This window comes from Stegostoma tigrinum, chromosome 25 (genome assembly GCF_030684315.1).
Source record: "Stegostoma tigrinum isolate sSteTig4 chromosome 25, sSteTig4.hap1, whole genome shotgun sequence".
Taxonomy (NCBI): domain Eukaryota; kingdom Metazoa; phylum Chordata; class Chondrichthyes; order Orectolobiformes; family Stegostomatidae; genus Stegostoma; species Stegostoma tigrinum.
Genome location: NC_081378.1, coordinates 25,659,932 through 25,684,828, shown reverse-complemented (window position 1 = coordinate 25,684,828; position 24,897 = coordinate 25,659,932). Strand labels below are relative to the sequence as shown.

Below are 24,897 nucleotides of genomic sequence, written 5' to 3'. Positions count from 1 at the left end.
ATCTCGACATCAGCAAAACATGTTGCAATTTTCCCATATGTCTGACAGGCTGTTTTAAAAATCTCAGCATTGAACAGCAATTACCTCATTTCCATTCATTTGCATTTGAATGAAGTCCCAATGCTCCTTATTTCTATGCCACTTCTAATTCTTTTCTCATTCCCTGGGAACTCAGACAGCTCACTTTCTTGACATGTAAATGGGAGAGGATACCTAGCACCAAATATTTGCTGCAGCCATCATACAAATCCTTGTTTACAATAACATTCCTGTATATTCCATGGCCACCATCCCCCTCAACTGCTGATCCAGGGACGTCTGCATCAGTGAGCAATCAGTGAACCAGCTCTGCATGTAGGGGCACATACAAATCTCATGCATCTTATGACTTTTAGCTTGCTTTCTTAATGCTCATTCACTTTGCTGTTACTTGGTGACAGCCAGCATCCACCTTCTTTGAATTACCTGATTTCACCACTGACTTACGCATTGCCACTCTTTGTGTGGGTCAGATTGCTTTTTAAGTTCTGGGGGACTTTATGCTTAGCTACATGCTGCCATCATCCGTGGCTTGTATTGCTTTTAGCTTGGAGCAACAGGGAGGCAGCTTGTGACTGAGGCAGTACTAAACAGTCAAGGGGGGGGTGAATATTTTGCTGTCGGGCATTGTGCTACATCAATATCACATCAGCAGCATGCGCCAACAGTTTATGTGGCAAAGATACTGCCATTGTGAAAGTCAAAGGTGAACAGTCCTTAGTGGGTGAAAAAGGAAATATAATTAGTCTTAGGGAGTCACAGTCAGTCAAGGTGCTCATTCAATTACAGTGTAGGGATTGGTTGCGGTGGGCAGTATTTTCTGCAATGAGACAACGGGAGGGATTCAGTATGATGGAACTGATTGAAAAGAAGTGAGTGATGATACATGAACAGAAGAGGTGGCAAGGGATCCCCAGTGAGCAATAATTGTAGAGGACAGGATGCATTATGTAGTTTGGGAGGATGGGGTGGGTAAGAGCTGTTGTATATACATGATGCATAGCCTAGCGAGAGTTACAGCCCATTTGCCATGGTGAGATGAGTGTGCAGTGGCAGAGTTACAGTAAGTGGTGACTCTGTGAGTGTGAATAGCAGAGAGAATTGAGTGGAAACTTACTTTTGCAGAGTGAACAAGATCACTGACCATCCTCCTGAGCCACTGGGCGTCCTGCTTCATCTGGGATTGGGACTGACCACAGTTATGATTTAGGTTCTGGTTGGCTCGGCCCACGGTGATGATTGGCTTGAAACAACCCCTTCACCCAACATATCCAAGTCCTTGTCCCTGAGGAGGGGAGTTAGCTTTTCTTTCCTATGGGTCATGTCCTCAGTGATAACAGTCAAGCACCACCATGTGAGGGCCAGGTCCTAGCTTGCAGCTTCTGAGGTTGTGTGCAGCTAGGTTTTAAACATGATACCGGTGGTGTGAAGATCAGGAAGTTTTGGCAGTGGAGAGCATTTCTTGGTCTGCGGCTGTACAATTCCACAGAAAGGGAACCAGGAGCCCAGCTACACGATGAAAAAGGTGAAGAGCGGAAGATTACATGAGAAACGTTGCTCAGAGCCCTGGTAGACAGGGCATCATGAATCTCATTCCACAAACCACTCTAAATGAAAATGGGAAAATTCCACCGAACGTGCTATTTCCCAGCACTGACGTTATCAGTATTTGGGGGCCTGCTGGGTAAATATTGGTTGTCTTGGATAGGAGTCAGCCTCAGCTCAGTTGTGATGCTCTCATTTCTGAGTCAGAAATTACAGGTTGAAACCACTCTCCAGGATTTGAGATCACTAGGCTGACGCTCCCGTACAGAACTGATAGAATACTGCTGTCTTCTGGTTCAGACTTTGAAGCAAAACCATACCTGCTAGTTCAGGTAGGCGTAAAAGATCCAATGGCAGACTTTAAATAGACAACCAGACAGTTCTGGTCTCCCAGTTAACTGATGTCTCTCAGGCAATACCAGCTTAACAGATTGATTAACTTCACATTCATTTTTGATGGTGCAGAATTCTATTGTATTGTTTACTGCAGGATTAATGAAAGATAAGCATTCCTGTACCAGCTAATCAAATGAGCAAACACCCGTCAACTCTTTAAACATTTCTGCTTTTTCTGTGGCTGTTTAATTTATCACGACATTGTCTTTTCCCTGGCAGGCAAACTGGCCTTGAACCCTCCAATTTCCAGACCTTGTCATTTTGCAAAAGTGTCCCTGCCTTTGGAAGAACATAGAATTTTGAAGGCAAAGTATCACTGACATTTAGCAGCCTTTATCTGAAAGTGATAATTTTCATATTGTGAATTATTATTCTGACAACAAAACGTAAGCTTGAATCATTCAATAGCAAAAGGTTGAGTTGGCAGCATGCCCTATGCAGGATATAAAAATTACATGGAAGAGAAATTCTAGAAGACATGCACTGCCTTTTCTGCATCACTTACAGATAGATTTCTATTGAAGTCTTCATGCTTATACTTTCAGTTCCAGCCAGCCTGCTTCAAGGAGATGACAGCCTGGCTGCTTGCCAGGCTGGGTAAGAACTTAATTGTTTTGAAATGTTATATTTTTTCAACACCCATATGGTTCAAATATGTGTCAAAAGATGTGTCCAGTGTCCTGTTTCTAAGCATTCACTTGTTTTTTGTTGTCATTCACTGTCAGAGTTCTTTTGTCCTCTAAGGGCCGAATTGTCCCATTTCAAACATACATATGCAAAAATATAGATATGGTTCAGCCAATGTGAATATTTTATTTTATGATGTATCACTTTACCAAACACTTAACTCTTAGCAAAACATTTCTCAGAGATGTTGTCTTGGAGTATATTCAATAGTTAATATTTTAATTAGCTCCGTAAGGATATTATTGCTTAATTGATGAATTTTCTTTTTAGGAATTGAATATAATAACTTTCATTGCAATTTTATCATGAAAAAAACACTTCTGAAACAAAGATGCTCATTTACACACATATACATAAATATTTACATTAACTCAAACGCATATATATAAAACCCTAAAAATACATACTTTCAAATTGGCTAGTTTAGAGTTCAATTGATACCTGGATTCTAAGCTAAAGTTTCAACCTTCTTTCTAATAAAGTAAAATGTTTTGTTTCATATAAAATTCCCATTGATTTTATACAGCATCTTACACCTAGATTCATGGGGATGATATTTGAGAAGGGGGTAAACAGTGGGTAAACAGATACAGTGGGTATATAGATACAGTGGGTATATAGATACAGTGGGTATATAGATACAGTGGGTAAACAGATACAGTGGGTAAACAGATACAGTGGGTAAATAGATACAGTGGGTAAACAGATACAGTGGGTAAACAGATACAGTGGGTAAACAGATACAGTGGGTATATAGATACAGTGGGTAAACAGATACAGTGGGTAAACAGATACAGTGGGTAAACAGATACAGTGGGTATAGATACAGTTGGTAAATAGATACAGTGGGTATATAGATACAGTGGGTATATAGATACAGTGGGTAAACAGATACAGTGAGTAAATAGATACAGTGAGTAAATAGATACAGTGGGTAAATAGATACAGTGGGTAAATAGATACAGTGGGTAAATAGATACAGTGGGTATATAGATACAGTGGGTATATAGATACAGTGGGGAAACAGATACAGTGGGGAAACAGATACAGTGGGGAAACAGATACAGTTGGTAAATAGATACAGTGGGTAAACAGATACAGTGGGTAAACAGATACAGTGGGTAAACAGATACAGTGGGTATATAGATACAGTGGGTAAACAGATACAGTGGGTAAACAGATACAGTGAGTAAACAGATACAGTGAGTAAACAGATACAGTGGGTAAATAGATACAGTGGGTATATAGATACAGTTGGTAAATAGATACAGTGGGTATATAGATACAGTGGGTAAACAGATACAGTGAGTAAATAGATACAGTTGGTAAATAGATACAGTGGGTAAACAGATACAGTGGGTAAACAGATACAGTGGGTAAACAGATACAGTGGGTAAACAGATACAGTGGGTATAGATACAGTTGGTAAATAGATACAGTGGGTAAATAGATACAGTGGGTATATAGATACAGTGGGTATATAGATACAGTGGGTAAACAGATACAGTGAGTAAATAGATACAGTGAGTAAATAGATACAGTGGGTAAATAGATACAGTGGGTAAATAGATACAGTTGGTAAATAGATACAGTGGGTATATAGATACAGTGGGTATATAGATACAGTGGGGAAACAGATACAGTGGGGAAACAGATACAGTGGGGAAACAGATACAGTTGGTAAATAGATACAGTGGGTAAACAGATACAGTGGGTAAACAGATACAGTGGGTAAACAGATACAGTGGGTATATAGATACAGTGGGTATACAGATACAGTGGGTAAACAGATACAGTGAGTAAACAGATACAGTGGCTAAATAGATACAGTGGGTATATAGATACAGTTGGTAAATAGATACAGTGGGTATATAGATACAGTGGGTAAACAGATACAGTGGGTAAACAGATACAGTGAGTAAATAGATACAGTTGGTAAATAGATACAGTGGGTAAACAGATACAGTGGGTAAACAGATACAGTGGGTAAACAGATACAGTGGGTATATAGATACAGTTGGTAAATAGATACAGTTGGTAAATAGATACAGTGGGTAAATAGATACAGTGAGTAAACAGATACAGTGAGTAAACAGATACAGTGAGTAAACAGATACAGTGGGTAAACAGATACAGTGGGTAAATAGATACAGTGGGTAAACAGATACAGTGGGTAAACAGATACAGTGGGTAAACAGATACAGTGGGTATATAGATACAGTGGGTAAATAGATACAGTGGGTATATAGATACAGTGGGTAAACAGATACAGTGGGTAAACAGATACAGTGGGTATATAGATACAGTGGGTAAACAGATACAGTGGGTAAACAGATACAGTGGGTAAACAGATACAGTGGGTATATAGATACAGTGGGTAAACAGATACAGTGGGTAAACAGATACAGTGGGTAAACAGATACAGTGGGTAAACAGATACAGTGGGTATATAGATACAGTTGGTAAATAGATACAGTTGGTAAATAGATACAGTTGGTAAATAGATACAGTGGGTAAATAGATACAGTGAGTAAACAGATACAGTGAGTAAACAGATACAGTGAGTAAACAGATACAGTGGGTAAATAGATACAGTGGGTAAACAGATACAGTGGGTAAACAGATACAGTGGGTATATAGATACAGTGGGTAAATAGATACAGTGGGTATATAGATACAGTGGGTAAACAGATACAGTGGGTAAACAGATACAGTGGGTATATAGATACAGTGGGTAAACAGATACAGTGGGTAAACAGATACAGTGGGTAAACAGATACAGTGGGTATATAGATACAGTTGGTAAACAGATACAGTGGGTAAACAGATACAGTGGGTAAATAGATACAGTGGGTAAACAGATACAGTGGGTAAACAGATACAGTGGGTAAACAGATACAGTGGGTTTATAGATACAGTGGGTTTATAGATACAGTGGGTTTATAGATACAGTGGGTTTATAGATACAGTGGGTATATAGATACAGTGGGTATATAGATACAGTGGGGAAACAGATACAGTGGGGAAACAGATACAGTGGGGAAACAGATACAGTGAGTAAATAGATACAGTGAGTAAATAGATACAGTGGGTATATAGATACAGTGGGTATATAGATACAGTGGGTATATAGATACAGTGGGTAAACAGATACAGTGAGTAAATAGATACAGTGGGTATATAGATACAGTGAGTAAACAGATACAGTGGGTAAACAGATACAGTGAGTAAACAGATACAGTGGGTATATAGATACAGTTGGTAAATAGATACAGTGGGTATATAGATACAGTGGGTATATAGATACAGTGGGTATATAGATACAGTGGGTAAACAGATACAGTGGGTAAACAGATACAGTGGGTATATAGATACAGTGGGTATATAGATACAGTGGGTATATAGATACAGTGGGTATATAGATACAGTGGGTAAACAGATACAGTGGGTAAACAGATACAGTGGGTAAACAGATACAGTGGGTATATAGATACAGTGGGTAAACAGATACAGTGGGTAAATAGATACAGTGGGTAAATAGATACAGTGGGTATATAGATACAGTGGGTGCTGTTATTTATGCTAATAGGGAAGAGAGAGAGAGAAAAATATTACCTGCTGACCCGGAGCCCTATTCCACTTCCCTTCCTGAGGGGTGCCCGACACTGTTAGCCCCGAGCCCCACCTTCCTGTATCTAAGACTAGCCAAGCTGGGCTAGAGAGACTCTCCATGAACATAGGGTCACCCCAGTGTGACAGCACGGTTTTGACTGGATCTTGCTGTAGCTGGGAGTGTGCGAAGGGCCACAAGTACCAGTTACACTCAGTCTACTGGCTTCCGCTGATGTGGTTAGACACGTGGGACTGGCCTGGTGAGCACCTCGGGGTTTCTTTCTTATCTGGTGGTCCGTGCAAGCGGGTTGTTGTTTCGGACGGTGCTGGCGTTGCCCCGGTCGGTGTTTCGTGTCTCTGGATGCCTTTGGTTGTCTCTGGATGTCGAGTAGAGGCTCATGGTTAATTGTTGGTGTTCAGTGGTTGCAAGGGCTGCTTCCCTTCATAAGCGGGGCCTGCTCTTGCTCGGACTCTCAAACTCTCCTCGCAGACCCCACCTCAGAGCACACACCATGTTGGAATCAGGGCACATTGCTGGTATCACTCTCTTTCTCCTTCCTTCTCTACCTTCTCTTCTTCTTTCTTGCCATGCTGGGCTCGGGGTCTCCAGTTGTACCCAACTGCAGGATCCCCTTATCTCCCACGAAATCTGGCTGAGCTATTGATCTTCCTCTCAGGGCTGAATGAATTCCTGATCAGTGGAGTATGTGCAAATGAATGGTTTTTCAATTAAGGTGAGTGGTTTCAGAATGTCCAGTATTTCCCTTGGATGGGTATTTGTTCAGATTGAATAGGACTGTGAATGTCTATAGAGGATAAAATGTAGCACAATGGTGTGGAATGTTCAGTATTTCTGTGCCTGAGCACTGGTTGGAAATTGTATCAGAGACAATAGGAACTGCAGATACTGGAGAATCTAAGATAACAAGGTGTAGAGCTGGATGAACACAGCAGGCCATGTAGCATTTTAAGAGCAGGAAAGCTGACGTTTTGGGCCTAGACCCTTCATCTGAAATGGGGGTGGGGAAGAGGGTTCTGAAATGAATAGGGAGAGGGGGGAGGTGGATTGAAGATGGATAGAGGAGAAGATAGGTGAAGAGGAAACAGACAAAGTCAAAGAGGCAGGGATGGAACCAGAAAAGGTGAGTGTAGGTGGGGAGGTAGGGAGGGGATAGATCAGTCCAGGGAGGACGGACAGGTCAAGGGGGCGGGATGAGGTTGGCAGGTATTAAATGGGGGTGTGGCTTGAAGTGGGAAGAGTGGATAAGTAAGAGGAAGAACAGGTTAGGGAGGCAGGGATGAGCTGGGCTGATCTTGGGATTGGTGGGGGAAGGGGAGACTTTGAAGCTTGTGAAAACGACATGCATACCATTGGGTTGCAGGATTCCAAAGCAGAATATGAGTTGCTGTTCCTGCAACCTTCAGGTGGCATCGTTGAGGCACTGAAGGATGCCCAGGATGGACATGTCGTCTGAGAAATGGGAGGGGGAGTTGAAATGGTTTGCGACAGGGAGGTGCAATTTTTTATTGCGAACTAAGTGTAGGTGGTCTACAAAGCAATCCCCAAGCCTCCGCTTGGTTTCCCCGATGTAGATGAAGCCACAATGGGAACAGCGGATGCAGTATACCACATTGGCAGATGTGCAGGTGAACATCTGCTTGATGCAGAAAGTCTTCTTTCTGGGCCTCCTGCAGTGCCACAATGATGTCACCTGAAGGTGGCAGGAACAGCAACTCATATTTCGCTTGGGAACCCTGAAACTCAATGGTATCAATGTGGATTTCACAAGCTTCAAAATCTTCCCTCCCCCCTACTATATCCCAAAACCAGACCAGCTTGTCCCCGCCTCCCTAACCTGTTCTTCCTCTCACCTGTCCCCTCCTCCCACTTCAAGCTGCACCTCCATTTCCTACCTACTAACTTCATCCCACCCCCTTGATCTGTCTGTCCTACCTGGACTGACCTGCCTCATCCCGAACTCCCCACCTACACTCACCTTTACTGGCTCCATTCCTGCCTCTTTGATTGGCCTGTCTCCTCTCCATCTATCTTCTCCTCTATCCATCTTCGATCCGCATCTCCCCCCCCTCCCTATTTATTTCAGAACCTTCTCCCCCTCCCCCCTTTTTTGATGAAGGGTCTCGGCCCGAAACATCAGCTTTCCTGCTCTTAAGATGTTGTTTGGTCTTCTGTGTTCACCCAGCTCTACAACTGGTTGGAAATTGAATGGTTTTGTACCTCTGTAGACTCCAGAAGGCCCGAAGTTGCTTGCTTTCCGCAGTCTAGCTTCCATTGTTTAAGCTGTGGCACGAATGTGGGTCTTCGTTTTGTTTCTGCTAGTTAACCCCTGTTCCAGATATCTGCCCCTGAGCTTGTATATTTCCCAGTCTGCCCAGCCAGCCTTTTCCTGGCTTAGTTGCAGCTCATGGTTTCTGGAATCCCAAAAGTTCAGTGAATTTAATTCGATATAATTTTCACAATTTCTGCCTTCAGAGGGTTTTACGTCCACGTATGTCCATAAACTGATAGGGAATTTTGCCCCACCTTACATTTCATAAAAAAAAAGAGGACAACAAGCCCCCATCTGCATCAATGGACCAGAAGTTGAGAGGGTGGAGACCTTCTATTTCCTCAGGGTGATGATAACCCAAACTGTCCTGGACCTCCCACATTGATGCAACAGTCAAGAAGGCACAACAATACCTTTTCTTTCTTTTTTTTCTGAAGAAAGGTCTAGACTCGAAATGTCAGCTTTCCTGCTCCTCTGATGCTGCTTGGCCTGCTGTGTTCATCCAGCTCTACGCCTTGTTATCTCACAACAACACCTCTTCTTCCTCAAGCAGCTCAGGAAATTTGGCATATTCGTAAGGACCCTCACCAACTTCTACAGATGCACCACTGAAAACACACTGTCCAAGTGTATAATGCTCTGCCCAGGACCGTAAGAAACTACAGAAGGTGGTGTGCACAGTCCAGACCATCATGGAAGTCAACCTTCCATCCATGGACTTCATTTACACACCCCGCTGTCACTGAAAAGCTGCCAACATCATCAAAGTCCCATTCCACCCTGGTAATGATCGCCTGCACCCTCTTCTGTCAACCAGAAGATGAAGCAGCCTGAACGCAAACATGAGGTGGTTCAGGAACAGCTTCCTCCCAGTTGTCATTAGGCTGAGGAATGGACTCCCTAACCTCAAATGACACTGATCTTGCTAAGATTGGCCTCACATAGCGCAGACCCTGTGCAATGATTTTTTAATCTCTACATCCTTGTTTACTATGATCTTCCTGTACTGCTCGTAAACAAAGCTTTACATTGATTGTCATGCTAACTGAAGTACAATCAATCAACTTCCCTTTTGTATTGAATTCAATAAGGAGGAGTTACTGCCGGGTTCGTAATGGACAGATGATTGACTGTTACCTGGGTTGAATTTTGCACCTCCATCCCAACCACCAGATGACACACCATCTGCTAGGCAGAACAGCAGAGAATTACATTCACTGTTGCAGATATACATTTACTCAGGTTTCAAAATAATTCTCATCAGTCACACTTGTGGGCAGACTTGTGGCAAGTTAAGATTTTCACAAACAGAAAAGCAAATTATTGCATTTTGATTAGTAACAACTGGATCAGTCACAAATACTGTGGCTAAAAGAGCAGGCCAAATGCTGTGGAGACCATAATATTTCCTTATCTTTCTTTCTGGTCGACCTTTTCTGTAATCTTTTCAATATAACATTTCTGCACACAAAATTCTGTGGGAAGCGACCCATCTCCTAACTCCCTGAGTCTAACCACCATGTATACAGCCCAATTCTGAAGTGTGAAGAATACCACCCACCTGCTTGAATGAGCGATGCTCCACAAAACTCATGTACCTCAACACAATCCAAGACAAAGCAAACTGTGTAATTGTCACCCCAATCATCAACTTAAACATTCACCACCTCCCCCATTCTTGCACAGCAGTTCAATATGAGTCATTTACAGCAAAAAGCAAAGCGACCTGCTAATGTTCCTTCTGCAATAATCTCTATCACCTCAAAATCATGTATCATCTGGACTTGGGGAAAAACATTGCTGACTCTTCAGTGCTACTGAGTCAGAATATTAGAATTCTCTACCTTACAGCAGTATGTAATAGCTTTTACCACGCAGAATGCAGTATTTTAAAGAAAAAACTCACTGCCACCTTCTCAAAGGCAAATAGAAAACTCTATCCAAATCCTATAGATGAATTAAAACATATTGGACACAAGTGCACAACGATGGAGAGGTCTGTATGAAATAGTGGGCATATCACTGAATGTCTGGACAGTGCAACAAATCATTCTTTGAAAAATGATTACCACTAAACTGGAATACATGGTCAGAACGGTGCAGTATAAGTATGTACAGAGGTTATTTTACAATTCATTTGTTCAGAACAAACCTTTGGAGCGCAGTTATGATGTAAAACCAGTGAAATACAATTGCTTGGTTTGCACAGAGGCAAATTGGGATGTTTAAGCATGATAATCCTTTTAAGTTTTAGAATATTGCATTGCATTTTGTCTGCAGAAATGTTATGTTTATACTGAAAAGATCACAGAAAAGATTGACCAGAAAGAAGGATAAGGAAATATTGCGGTCTCCACAATATTATATTCAAATGATATAAATCTAACTTAATATTTAAAATGTGTACAAAGAAATTAAGACCAGATGTTATAAATGCAGTTTATCGAGAAAATACAACTGGCAAAGATATCAGAAACAACTTCAGTTCTTTGTATCCAAAGAGTCTTCTTCAACTTCAAAACTATTTTGGTTTTGAAGAAAAGATGTACAAGAGTCAAAACATGCTTGAAGCAGAAATTCCATCTGTCTTCCTGCAGTCATGTGATAGCAAGAATCACTACTAATTACATTTAAGTAGTTTCTGGCTAAACAATAATGAATGGTCAACATATACACTTATCACTTAGAATTCTAACTCTCTTATAAGACTCCCCCTATACATACACACAGACAGACACAACAAATGAATGTTATGGTCAGAGGAAAAGATGAGGAAGGCAGGTCAATGGTCCTTAACCATAGTCCTGGTCATCTTGTTATAGGAAGAATATTATTAAGCTGGAAAGGGTTCAGAAGAGATTTACCAGGATGTTGTCAAGAATGGAAAGTTTGAGTTATAAAGAATGGCTGGATAGACTGGGACTTTTTTCACTGGAGCATAGGGGGCTGAGTGGTGACATTATAGATGTTTATAAAATCATGGAGGGTATAGATAGGGCTAATGGAAGTTGTCTTTTCCTTGAGGATTTCAAGACGGGGGGATATTTTAAGGTGAGACAAAAGAGATTTAAAAAGGCATGAGGATCTAATTTTTTTTAGAAAGAGGATGGTTCCCATGGGGAATGAACTTCCCGAGGAGTTGGTGGATGTGCGCACAGTTACAACATTTAAGAGTCATTTGGACAAGTACATGAATAGGAAATGTTTGGAACTGAAGCAATCAGATGGGACTAGTTTAGATTGGGATTATGTTCAGCATGGACTAGTTGAACCAAAGGATCTGCTTCTGTGCTGTATAACTCTATGAATCATAGAAGCATGTACAAGCATTCACTCCCTCCACCACCGACGCTCAGTAGCAGCAGCATGTGTACTATCTACAAGATGCACTGCAGAGATTAACCAAAGATTCTCAGACAGCACATTCCAAACCCACAACCATTTCCTTCTAGAAGGACAAGGACGGCAGATGTATGGAAACACCACCACTCCAATCTCCCCTCCAAGCCACTCACCATCCTGACTTGGAAATATATCACTGTTCCTTCACTGTCACTGGGTCAAAATCCTGGAATTTCCTCCCTAATAGCATTGTGGATCAATCCACAGAAGGAAGACTGCAGCAGCCGAGAAGGCAGCTCACTATCACCTTCTCAAGTGCAGCTAGGAATGAGTAATAAATGCTGGCCAGCCAGCAATAGCCAGCAAATGAATGGAAAAAATAATTCTGTGATCCTTTTGGCTTGCCATAACTTAGTGCTCCTTGAACTTGCTTTGCCAGGAAGCACAGAGCCAATGGTTCACATTTACAAATTCTCTGACTTATTAGTTAAAAGCCACTGCTAATGGCAATTGATGAGGAGAAATTAAACTGGCTTTCTTCAGGTTTGAGGTGCTTTTAACTACAGAGGGAAGAACCTGTTTAGCATCTGGGAGCCAATCACGTAGATGTTGACAGGCAGAAGGCCGTTGTCATCAACAACTAATTACCACTTCACAGACCAATCAGCTCCATGTTGGCAGCCAATTCTCCCATTGTATACACATCCCCTATAGAATCCCTACAGTGTGGAAATAGGCCCTTTAGCCCAACAACTCCACACCAAACCTCAGAGCATCTCACCCAGACCCACCCCCCTATAACCCACTTAATCTACACACCCCTGAACACAATGGGCAATTTAGCATGGCCAATCCACCTACCCTGCTCATCTTTAGACTGTGGGAGGAAACTGGAGCACCTGGAGGAAACCCACACGGACACGGGGAGAGTCTGCAAACTCCACACAGACAGTCGCCCGAGGCTAGAATCGAATCTGGGTCTCTGGCGCTGTGAGGCAGCAGTGTTAACCACTGTGCCGCCCCCAGCTCCAGTTCATCTGTAGTAACCTCCCCCACTGCTTACACTGCTATTGTTCAAGCAGTAATAAACAAAAATTGCCCTCAGTTCACAAACTGAAGGGCCACATCAGCCAGTATGGTGCTTTTAATGAGTTCCAAATTAAGGAAGGGCAACTAATGACTCAAGAAATCCCAGATCACAAATGAAGTTGCAAGTAGCTTTCTTTACTCTAACAGGTGATGATTATTTTGTTATTGTGGACTACTTTTCTGACCACTGGAAGGTGAACTGGTTGACTTTAATGACTCCCACTGAGAGTGTCAAATGCCTAAAAGTAAACTTTGTCTCCTTTTACATTCACAACATTGTGATGAGCAATAATGGCCCATGGTCAACAAATAAAGAATTCAGCCACTTCATCAGTGATTGGTCATTGCTGATATAAAATAAATGCCACCATAGTCACAGAAGATGATAGGTCACTCTCTCGTTTTGAGAAACAATGAGTCATATATTTTACCTGAAGGTCACCAAGCACCAGGCAATGAGCAAGGTTGAGAAGTCAGTGACATCGTGATAACCTCAGCCTGTGCAGAAATTGAGCCCATGCCGTATCGCTCTGTGTTGCAAACCAGCAAAAGGATTACAGACTTAGGCCACCTATCTGGAATTTATATTAAAAGGGATACTTGAATTAAAAGGCCACAGAAAGGAAATAAAAGCAAGGAAAGACTGTTATTTTCTGAGTGTACATGACTAAAACAGTGAACCTCAGACACACATGACCTTTCATAACAGTGAAATAGCATTTTGCTGTCTCGAGTTAGTTTCACAATCCATATGTAGGCTTTAGTATAAAATAATGAGTCTGACGGGGTTGATGTTCATGCTACGCTAAACTCATCCATTCTGTTAGAGATAATGGGAACTGCAGATGCTGGAGATTCCAAGATAATAAAATGTGAGGCTGGATGAACACAGCAGGCCAAGCAGCATCTCAGGAGCACAAAAGCTGACGTTTCAGGCCTAGACCCTTCATCAGAGAGGGGGATGGGGGGAGGGAACTGGAATAAATAGGGAGAGAGGGGGAGGCGGACCGAAGATGGAGAGTAAAGAAGATAGGTGGAGAGGGTGTAGGTGGGGAGGTAGGGAGGGGATAGGTCAGTCCAGGGAAGACGGACAGGTCAAGGAGGTGGGATGAGGTTAGTAGGTAGCTGGGGGTGCGGCTTGGGGTGGGAGGAAGGGATGGGTGAGAGGAAGAACCGGTTAGGGAGGCAGAGACAGGTTGGACTGGTTTTGGGATGCAGTGGGTGGGGGGGAAGAGCTGGGCTGGTTGTGTGGTGCAGTGGGGGGAGGGGATGAACTGGGCTGGTTTAGGGATGCAGTGGGGGAAGGGGAGATTTTGAAACTGGTGAAGTCCACATTGATACCATATGGCTGCAGGGTTCCCAGGCGGAATATGAGTTGCTGTTCCTGCAACTTTCGGGTGGCATCATTGTGGCAGTGCAGGAGGCCCATGATGGACATGTCATCAAGAGAATGGGAGGGGGAGTGGAAATGGTTTGCGACTGGGAGGTGCAGTTGTTTGTTGCGAACTGAGCGGAGGTGTTCTGCAAAGCGGTCCCCAAGCCTCCGCTTGGTTTCCCCAATGTAGAGGAAGCCGCACCGGGTACAGTGGATGCAGTATACCACATTGGCAGATGTGCAGGTGAACCTCTGCTTAATGTGGAATGTCATCTTGGGGCCTGGGATGGGGGTGAGGGAGGAGGTGTGGGGACAAGTGTGGCATTTCCTGCGGTTGCAGGGGAAGGTGCCGGGTGTGGTGGGGTTGGAGGGCAGTGTGGAGCGAACAAGGGAGTCACGGAGAGAGTGGTCTCTCCGGAAAGCAGACAGGGGAGGGGATGGAAAAATGTCTTGGGTGGTGGGGTCGGATTGTAAATGGCGGAAGTGTCGGAGGATAATGCATTGTATCCGGAGGTTGGTAGGGTGGTGTGTGAGAACGAGGGGGATGCCACACTTGTCCCCACACCTCCTCCCTCACCCCCATCCCAGGCCCCAAGATGACATTCCACATTAAGCAGAGGTTCACCTGCACATCTGCCAATGTGGTATACTGCATCCACTGTACCCGGTGCGGCTTCCTCTACATTGGGGAAACCAAGCGGAAGCTTGGGGACCGCTTTGCAGTACACCTCCGCTCAGTTCGCAACAAACAACTGCACCTCCCAGTCGCAAACCATTTCCACTCCCCCTCCCATTCTCTTGATGACATGTCCATCATGGGCCTCCTGCACTGCCACAATGATGCCACCCGAAGGTTGCAGGAACAGCAACTCATATTCCGCCTGGGAACCCTGCAGCCATATGGTATCAATGTGGACTTCACCAGTTTCAAAATCTCCCCTTCCCCCACTGCATCCCTAAACCAGCCCAGTTCATCCCCTCCCCCCACTGCACCACACAACCAGCCCAGCTCTTCCCCCCCACCCACTGCATCCCAAAACCAGTCCAACCTGTCTCTGCCTCCCTAACCGGTTCTTCCTCTCACCCATCCCTTCCTCCCACCCCAAGCCGCACCCCCAGCTACCTACTAACCTCATCCCACCTCCTTGACCTGTCCGTCTTCCCTGGACTGACCTATCCCCTCCCTACCTCCCCACCTACACCCTCTCCACGTATCTTCTTTACTCTCCATCTTCGGTCCGCCTCCCCCTCTCTCCCTATTTATTCCAGTTCCCTCCCCCCATCCCCCTCTCTGATGAAGGGTCTAGGCCCGAAATGTCAGCTTTTGTGCTCCTGAGATGCTGCTTGGCCTGCTGTGTTCATCCAGCCTCACATTTTATTATCATCCATTCTGTTGATGTTACTGACCATCTTTGGGTGGAGTCATCAGCCTTCATAGGGAGCTGATGTATCCTGTAGAGCTCCCAAGAGTCCTAGTAATTATGTCAGAATGGTAAGTAGCTGTACATATTGCTATCATGCGGTAACCCACCATGTTAATTAAGAACAGAGCCACTTCCGTAAAGACTTGAGAGTGGTTATTCCGATAACTATCAGGCCCTAGATAAAGTACAGTCAAAGGAGGATCAGTCTCAATAAACTACCTCAAACAGCCCTTCCTTTGAACCACATACTGACAAAGGTGGCAAATACCACCAAGTCATAGTAGTTACAATCAGGATATTACCACATTGGCTAGGCGTAAAGACCACTTCTTGGCAGAATCTTGTACCATGATATGATGCATGAAACAAGAGCAGCTGAAGGTATGGAAAAACCTGAATAATGGACTCTGATTGTGTCCCTGGGTCTTCAAATTGTCCTGCACTTAAACACGATCAGTTCTATTTCTCCAGTCATTGGCTCACACCAGGATCCTGGCACCATTTATTTGGAAGCCTCTTTGCAATGGGCCTAAGGACATCAAAATGGTACAAAAAACTGGGAAAGTTGTATCAAACCAGATAACCACAGAAAATCCTGGAGCATTGCACTGAAACTGAAACAATTTCCTCCCTGCACCAGGAAAATTCATATTGTGAACTGTTCATGAAAAAAAATTGAATAACTCAAAAATAGGACAAGTCTAAAAGCCAGAACTAAGTTTGAATTTAGATTGAAAAGCAATGGCCACTTTTAAAACATTTTGGGTTTACTCAGGTGAATTATATTAACTTTGCCTTGGAACTCAATTCAATAGAACAAATCAATTTACCAATGTCCTTTATGTTAAAATATGTCTGCAAGTTAACTGATTAAGGACTCAGCAGAGCAATTAAAGCTGAGACAAGGCACGTGTAATTAAATACTTCAATACATTGTTCTCTATATTACAAATAAATTCTAACGAGCATCAACTAAATATTTCTAATATAATGATGAATAATTTCTGCCCCCCTCCAATTACATTAAATAATTTTTAAATGATTTCAGATAATTGCAAATTAGACATTTATTTCTCAAATAAGAGAACAAAGCGAATTTAATTTAGTACATAGGTACAAAGTTCAGAGAGGTTTTGTACAATTCCCTTGTGCTGGAAATTTTAATTGAGCCTGAAACTCTGTTTAATCTAAGATGATTACAGTCTTGACACCAAAGAAAAGCCTAGAATCATTTCCTCTTGTTTTTAAGTTAACAAATATTTTAATGAAAATGACACACTACTATGAAAAGATACAAAGCATTTTTTTTCCTGTCTCTGGATCAGAGCATATGGATCACATAAATTTGTTTTTATTATTATTCTTCCACGAGATATGAGCACTTTTTGTTCAACCCTGTTTGAAAGTCATTCAGATTTTCTGTCCAGTTGATTCCTTATGGACGGATCGATGCTATTCTATGCCAGATTTGTCTTCCAACACTGAATCAAAGAGAAGGAAAGCATATCTGCATTAGGAAAGTAGGACATAGGATCAGGTGTTGGCCTTTCAGCCTATGGAGCCTGTTGTAGTATAGTATAGATTCCAGACCAGACAAACCTGTACCTTTAAAAACATTTACGTGGCATCCTGACATATGACATTCTGGTCTAAAGGTACCAACCTACTTTCAGACACTATCAGACATCAGACTTCAGTCAGTCAGCCACATGCATATAAAGCATGGTAAGATTAGGAAGCACTTCGAACATATGAACATCGGATACAAATCCTAAGGTGAGAGGCATTAAGATAACTCTCAAGATCTTTGATCCTTTGAATACTGCTACAATGCTGGACTTTACAGGGCAGTTACTTTTTAAAATGTCCCTTTCAATTTCAATAAAAATTTGACAATCCAAAAATAGACCAGCTCAGACATGTGCCCCTGTGTCTTGGTTGCCATGGGAAAGAATCTTATACAGAAACCTACTTGAACAGAAGTCACGTGATCGTTTCACACCGACACACAATGACACATAGAAACACCGACACACAATGACACATAGAAAAGGGAAAGATGCTTCTGCAGACCAAGAAAGAATCAATGAACACTCTGCTGCACAAAGGAACAAGACAGCTATTATGTGGAAAATTCGGATGCTTGCTAGAGTTTGTGTTCTATTCGCAAGAAGGAGTAACTCTGGGCTTGTTTTTGTAAAGCTTCGCATCTTCCAAAAATGTGGTGTACTGTAAAATAACTTGTAAGATATATCTCAATTGCATGAGTGTGAAAGTACCTTTTACTTTGTTTGATGCATAAGCTTTCTGTTATGAATGTTTGATCTATGTTGATTTTAATTTGTTTTTACAGCAATAGTTGTAGAACCGGAGGTATTGAATTTTGGTTCACTTGTTTGGTCATTTGGGGAAATTTATCACTTTTTAAAATGCTGTTGGTTTCTATGGGATTGGAACAATCACAAAAATACTCATGTGTGGGAGTCTGATACTATTTCTGAAAATGAGAAAAATCATGGAAAAATTGTTTCATGAGAAAAATAGGCATTAATGTTCAGTTTACATATCATTTCAGATACTTGTCAATTATATTATAATTTATCAGCAATATTCTAGGCTCTTGTGTAATTCCATGGGATATCAGCACACAAGTGTTATATGGATCTGAAATTTGTCTCTTTGTCATTTTAGCGGATGCTTGAATTCAGTTAAAATATCCCACAATGTAATTTCTTGGCCACCGGAGATAAGCCTTAGATCACAGCAGTTGTGATCTCAAATGACTTATAACTCCATGTTTATGCAGCTCACACATTGGTACTGGGAAAGTATTAATATTTTAAAAGAATGATATATTGAGGTGCAGAATAAAAAGATTTGAAATTAAATATTATTCAGTGCTACAGGCTTTATTAATAATAGTTGATATGGAAAGTGAAGCATTTTTTAATCTCTTGAAACTTGAACTATCCTCATGAATGAATTTATATTGTTAAAACCTAACAAGGCTTTTCTATGACATTCATCTTGTGAAGTGAAGCCTGATAACAATAGAAACTGGATGAAATACAAGTGACTGTAAATGCAAAGAAATTAACTACTACATTTCAGAGAGAAAATAAGCAGAATTATTACATTTATTTATTTTACTGTGGAGTTATTCTGAATTAGATTCAGATTCCAAGAAATAAATGAGATTATAGTCCTGATAGATCTAGTTCTCAATATTTGGTGTCACAGATTTTTTAAAAATATGAAATGTACATTTGGTTGATGTTTCACTTGGAGAGTAGAGCCCCTGTACTTTGTTTCACATGAGTCCTGTATCACATCTTGCATTTATGTCAGCCACCAAATCTGTAACTTTAATAATTGATTCAAGAATTCCCAAGTGTTGTGGCTGGTGATCTAACAGACCCTGTCATCTGATGACAGGCTCCTGAAAATGACTGATCAGGAGACGAAAAAAAATGTCTTGCAATGTTTCTGGTGACATCTAGGGAACTGCTCAGGAAGGAAGACAAAATCTCTTGAAATGAACAATGAACATATATAGGTGTATTAAACAAGAAAAGAGGCACAGGGTGCTCCTCAAAAATGCAATTAAAAGAGATAGTAGGAGGAACAATCAAAACCTTGTTCAAAGTTGTGAGAAGGATATTAAAGTTGGTGAGTGAAGTAGGAAGGTAAAGTTAGGAAGAGGTTTTCAGAATGTAGGGCCTGGTAGCTGAAGAAATAGCTCTTAATTGTAAGGTGAAGAGAAGGGAGGGTGCACATGAGTCCAGAAACAAGGCCTGATTTTAAAAAAAAACTTTGCTAAGCGCCAATTTCACTGAGTTTCGTGGAGGGTTTCTCTCAATGAGCATTATCAAGTTTTCTTGTGCAGTTTTAAAATTCTCACCTCATTGGCTATGCGCCTTGCCAGCATCGCTCTCATGCAAGCTTACACTAGCAGAGTTGAGGAGAAACTTCTTCACCCAGAGAGTGGTGGATATATGGAATGCTCTGCCCCAGAAGGCAGTGGAGGCCAACTCTCTGGATGCTTTCAAAAAAGAGATAGACAGAGCTCTTAAAGATAGTGGAATCAAGGGTTATAGGGATAAGGCAGGAACAGGATACTGATTGTGGATGATCAGCCATGATCATAATAAATGGTGGTGCTGGCTCGAAGGGCCGAATGGCCTACTCCAGCACCTATTGTCTCTATTGTCTATTGGCAGAGGTGTTCTGGTGCTGGGACCTTAATGGCATTGATAATGTGAGTGCCACATTGAAACCTCAGCTGCACACCATTTGAAATACTGCCAGCCTGCTCTGAAGTAAACACCGAGATCAACGTGGTGCCCGCATTACAGCCAACATGCAGTCATGCCACAAGAAAATAAATTTCCTTCAGCTCTCTGGCAGTCTAAGTACCACCACCTTCTCTCTGCTACCCCACATTCACTCTAACTCTGCCATTGCACTCAACTCCCACCAAGCCTCTATTCAACTGCTCTCAATATTGCTTGCAGCCTCTTCCCTCAATGGCTCTCACCTATTCTATACCCCTCAGACTTCTAAATTTTCCTGCTTCTTGCTTTCTCTTTAATAACTCTGGGCACCTCACCATTTTTTTTGACTGAGGATATGATTGCCTCTTTCTGACTGTAGTCCTCCTTAATTAGACTAAGGACTGTTTGTCTTGGACTCTCAGGTATGGTTATTTGGTTGAAACACAGTTAGTGCTTGCCATGTAAATTGCTGACAAATACTGTTGGTGTGACATCAACACAGCATAATGCCACACAACCAGCATGTCCACCCCCTTGACTGGTCATAACTGGCAAACATGACATGCTACATGGCTTTCTGTTTGCACTAAAAGGCAAAGCCAAGCAGAGATACTGTAAGAAGCCAAGTACAATCAAGTGAATGAACAAGATGAAGTCAAACTAAGAGCTGTGAGATGCCACCCTGTTCCAATATGCAACATACGTCTCTCTTCCTGGGCACAGAGTTTCTGGGAAGTACAAAGTGCAGTATTGAAATGCTGAACTGCATTATAAGTGAGTCTGAGATATATCGCGGTAACCTGTGCCAACATCAACTTCTGTGGACAGAGTGTGCACGTGGTCATTACCCTTATAGCATGCCTTGAGATGTTGAAGAATACTGGCCAAGGTGGATGCCCAGAGAAGATGCCAGTGAGGCTGCTGGCCTATCTTTCAAGATTAGAATGTATGTCATCACTTTCTCTCCACTTTCTGGGAAAATACAACCTGCATATAAATGAGGTGACATTATATAACAATGAGATACTAAGTAATGAAAATTGGCCACTAATGAGATTTGCATCTAGGTGTTAAAATCTTATGCAAAAAATTGGACCTTTTCTCTCAATGCTAAAAATCTTAATTTTCTATTCCCACACATCTTCCCAACTGTCTCACAATATCTGTAAGGATAATAGGGTTGCAATGATAGGGATTTAAATTTCCAAACCTCGACCGGGACTGCCATAACATTTTGGGCTTGGATGGAGAGGAATTTGTTAAATGTGCATAAGAAAACTTTCTTATTCATTATGTGAATGTAGCTACTAGAGGAGGAGCAATATTTCACCTTTTGTTGGGAAATTAGGCAGGACAAGTGACTAAAGTGTCAGTGGGAGAGCATTTTGGAGCCAGTGATAATAATCCTATCAGTTTTGTTATGGCAAAGGAGGGCAGGACTTATATAATTAATGGCAGGGCCCTGGAGAGTGTTGCTGAACAAAGGAATGCAGGGATGCAGGTGCATAGTTCGTTGAAAGTGGAGTTGCAGCAGACAGGGTGGTGAAGGAGGTATTTAGCACACTTCCTTTCATTGGTCAGTGCGTTGAGTGTAGGAGTTGGGATATCATGTTGTGACTTCAGGTCACTTTTAGAATATTGTATTCAATTCTGGTCTCCCTGCTAAAGGAAAGACGTTGTGACACTTGAAAGTGTTCAGAAAATATTTACAAGGATGTTGCCAGGGTTGGAGGGTTTGAGCTACAGGGAGAGACTGAATAGGCTGGAGTTTTTTTTCCCTGGAGCATCAGACACCAACAGTGACTTAGAAAGGTTTATCAAATCAGGAGGGGCATGGATAGGGTGAATAGCCAAGGTCTTTTTTCCCAAGGTAGGGGAATCTAAAACTAGGGGCCATAGGTTTAAGGTGAGAGGGGAAAGATTTAAAAAGGACCTGAGGAGCAACAATTTCATTCAGAGAGTGGTGCATGTATAGAACAAGCTGCCAGATACGGTTGTGGAGGCTGTCCCAGTCACAACTTTTTAAAGGCATCGGGATGGGTACATAAATAGGAAGGGTTTAGATTCTTTGAATTCAATAAAAATCTTGAATTAAGAATCTAATGTTGACCATGAATCCATTGTCAATTGTCAGAAAAACCCATCTGGTTCACTAATGTCCATTAGGGAAGGAAACTGCCATCCTTACCTGGTTTGGCCTACAAGTGACTCCAGACCCATAGCAATGCGGTTGACTCTTAACTACCCTCTGGGCAATTAGAGATGGGCAATTAATGCTGCCGAGCCAGTGACACCCTCATCCTGTGAATGAATAAAGAAAAAAAAGGATATGGGCAAGTGCTGGCAAATGGAACTAGATCAGTTTAGGATATCTGGTTGGTGTTGATGTATTGGACCAAAAGGTATGTTTCGGTGCTGTATAACTCTATAACTCTATGATTACCCACATTGTTCACAGGCTGGGAAAATTCTGCCCCAAGAAATTAAAGGAAATGCGTATTAAGAAAGAAAGCAGAGAAAGGCCATGCATGAATGGAAATTTGACCATTTATAAAACAGACACAAAAGCAAAACATTACAGATGCCATAAATCTGAAATAAAATCAGAAAATACAGCAGATGCTGAAAGTTTGGTGCAGCTGTGTAAAAGCTAGTAAGAGTTAATATTTAGGTCAATGACCTTAGGTTCTGATGAAAGATACAATAACTTCTGGGTGCATCTGCTACATGGTCAGTGAACTGTAGATTAATATAACTGAAATAGCCTCCTTCTTAAATCATAATAATTAGAGTTAAAGTAAACCAGCCATTTAGCTTTAATTGAAACGGATTAAAGATTAATTTATTACAAGATATTACTGCAAATTTCCAAGGGAGGAAAAGAAGGTTCCTCATTCTTCATTACAGAGTCAAATAAACCACTTTGGTGGTTTCAGCACATCCTCCCTGATTTTCCTTCAACAGAACAGTATTTGGTTTTCTGTCATCATTCCATTTTGTCCTCCCCTTGATCAAAATTACCGTTTGAGGTGTTTTCCTCAAAGGCGGTTTCTTGGAGTTCTGTACCCTAAGTTTGTTCAATTTTATATAGCTTCAATTTGGAAAAGTGTCAGTTTCACACTAACGAGACAAACTGAGTGTTGATTTGCTAGAGTTTGGGATTAAGGTCAAGTATTGTCTTTCAAGTAAGGTCATCAGCTTTTCAAATGCCATAGTTACATGTCCAAAGGGCTCCCATGTTCATGTTTGTTGAGGCAGGAAACAATGTTTTGCACCTTACAAAGGCTCACTGTGTTGTTCAGGGCTAGGCCTATTCTACATTATGCTCCAGAGCTTGCCATGCTGTTAGCAAGGCTGTTATATGACTTCCAGCTATCCAACAATGAAGAAAATTGTCCAGGTATGTATTGTGCGTAAACAGCAGAAAAAATACAATCCCTCCAATTACTGCCCCATCAGTCTCTTTTTGATTGTAAATAAATTGATAGAAGGGATCATCAATAACACTATCAAGCTTAGTAACAACCTGCTCATGGACACCAGAGCAACTCACCTCCTGACCTCTTTACAACCTTCAAATATGAATAAAAGAGTTGAATTCCAGAGGTGAGGTGACAATAACAACCCTTGATATCAAGGCCACATTTATCTGAGTGTAGTATCAAAGACCCATAGCAAAAGTAGAGTCAGTGGGAATGAGAGGAAATGCCTCCCCTGGCTGGAGATGTACTGGCACAAAAGAAGACGATTGTGATTGTTGGAGATCAATCTGCTCCCAGACTTCTCTATAGGAATTCCTCAAGCTAATGTCCTATGCCCAATCATCTTCAGTTTCTTCATCAATGATGTTCCCTCCGCCTTATGAAGTTGGGATGTTCACTGATGACTGCACAATGCTCATGACTATTTGTGAAACCTCAGTCACTGACCTAGTCCGTATCCTGATGTAACAAGAATTGGTTAACTTCCAGGCTTGAGCTGGAATGTTCACTCTACACAAGTGCTAAGTAATAACCATTGCAAACTAGAGAGAATCTAACCATCAACACTTGACTTTCAATGGAATTACCATTGCTGAATTCCCTACTGTCTACATCCTAGTTACCAGTGATCTGGACCAGCCAGTTAAATACTGTGACAAGAGCAGATCAGAGGCTAGAAATTCTGCAGCGAGTAATTCATCTGTCACCGCAACATCTGCCCACAATCTATAAGGCTCAGCTCAGTAGTGTGCTCCATTTGCCTGGATGAGTGCATCTCTAACAACACATAAAATGCTTAACATCCTCCAGTACAAAGCAGCTCACTTAATTGGATACCCAATCACTACCTTCAACATTCACCCCCTTCATCACTTAAGCAGGGTGGCAGCAGTGTGTACCATCAACAAGATTCATTCCACAAACTCATCAAGACTTTCCCAACAGCGCCTTCCAAACCCATGACATCGAAAACCTAGAAGGATATAAGGCAGTACATTCATGAGAACAATACCACTTGCAAGCTTCCATCTAAGCCACACATTGTTCTCATTTGGAACTATATTGCCAGTCCATCATTGTTGCTGGGTCAAAGTCCTGGAACTCTTTTCCTTTCAATACTGTGGGTGATGCCAAACCCCAAAGACTGTAACAGTTCACAAAGGAAGCTCACCAGCACCTTGTTCAGAGCAATTAGGGATGGGCAATAAGTGCTGGCCTAGCCAGCAGTGCTCTCACAAAGATACATAATAATGAAGCATCGCAATTATAGTAACAAAAATCTTAATGTGCATTTTATGTCAACTAAATGAACAGATAATTGTATAGATCATTAAACATGAA

The 24,897-nt window shown here is 41.9% G+C and overlaps 1 protein-coding gene across 1 annotated transcript in view; it reads right to left on the bottom strand.

Annotated features, from left to right (window-relative positions):
- Window positions 1-22,337, bottom strand: part of LOC125463097 (guanine nucleotide-binding protein G(i) subunit alpha-1) — a 171,667-nt gene extending 149,330 nt beyond the window's left edge. Inside the window, exon 1 of the mRNA XM_059654601.1 lies at window positions 22,263-22,337. The gene's annotated coding sequence lies outside the window, so the exon portion shown is untranslated. The remainder of the gene's footprint in view (window positions 1-22,262) is intronic.
- Window positions 22,338-24,897: the final 2,560 nt, after the last annotated feature.